Below are 953 nucleotides of genomic sequence, written 5' to 3' on the forward strand. Positions count from 1 at the left end.
TTGGTTGAAAGAAATCCATCTTTCTGATATAAAACACTTAGAAATGGGTCAATTTGACCCGAGGACAACACAAGGGTTAAGATAAATTATTGGTCCAAATTATTACTTTTCTAATTCCAAATGACATGTTTACATCCCCTCTGAAGTGATCAGATAAACAGTGTGTCTACGTGAACCATAGTATTAATCAGATTTAATCCAGTAAATGCATTAAGTAATAACTAATTGTTGTACAATAAATACATAAACTATTAACAAAGTACTTACCTGTCTATTTGTTGATAACGTTGTTCCAAAGTCTTTAAACTGATACGTATTTAAAATGATTAGATCTGCACTGGTTTGTGTTGAATTGCTTCCAATGAGACATTCCTGCGGAAAGTGCATCATCAGCGGTTGTGTATTGACTGTCCTCTCGTCTCCAATGTTCAGATGTGTGCAACAGCACTGACCTGCCCGAGTTTGAGATCATCAGTCTTCTAGAGGAGCAGCTGCCCGTGTACCGGTTGCGGGCTGACACCGTCTACGGCTACGACCACGATGACTGGCTACACACCCCCCTCGTCGCGCCGGACGCCAAGCTCGACTTGACCACCGAGCAGATCGAAGAGACACTCAAATACTTCTGTAAGTCGGGCAGGAATACAGTCAACAGCGGGATTTTAGTCATTATTTACACTAATGGTCAAAAGTTTGGGATGATATCAGATTAGTGAACAGAATGTGCCTTAGGAACATTGTATGAATGGTTGCTGATCATGGGCAATGTAGATATTGTATTAAAGGAGAATTCAGGTCAATTCCAACATGTAGCTCTGTTGTAAGTAAATTTGGAGTGCTGTGAGTAGAGAGAAAAATGAAACCAATCGGAGCTGTCTACACCGTGTTATCCCCCTGCTAGCGTTAGCACCCAACAGGCTTAAGCAGGGCAAGTTTTAAATGTGTTTTTAGCC

General features: G+C 41.0%; 1 protein-coding gene and 1 pseudogene across 1 annotated transcript in view; one reads left to right on the forward strand and one right to left on the reverse strand.

The window, feature by feature from the left end:
• Positions 1-953, reverse strand: part of LOC116702004 (uncharacterized) — a 42,069-nt pseudogene that overhangs the window by 11,838 nt on the left and 29,278 nt on the right.
• trak1b (trafficking protein, kinesin binding 1b) overlaps positions 1-953 on the forward strand; it is a 21,251-nt gene that overhangs the window by 3,584 nt on the left and 16,714 nt on the right. Inside the window, 1 exon segment of the mRNA XM_032534983.1 lies at positions 433-627. The gene's annotated coding sequence lies outside the window, so the exon portion shown is untranslated.

Source organism: Etheostoma spectabile, chromosome 14, assembly GCF_008692095.1.
Source record: "Etheostoma spectabile isolate EspeVRDwgs_2016 chromosome 14, UIUC_Espe_1.0, whole genome shotgun sequence".
Classification (NCBI taxonomy): domain Eukaryota; kingdom Metazoa; phylum Chordata; class Actinopteri; order Perciformes; family Percidae; genus Etheostoma; species Etheostoma spectabile.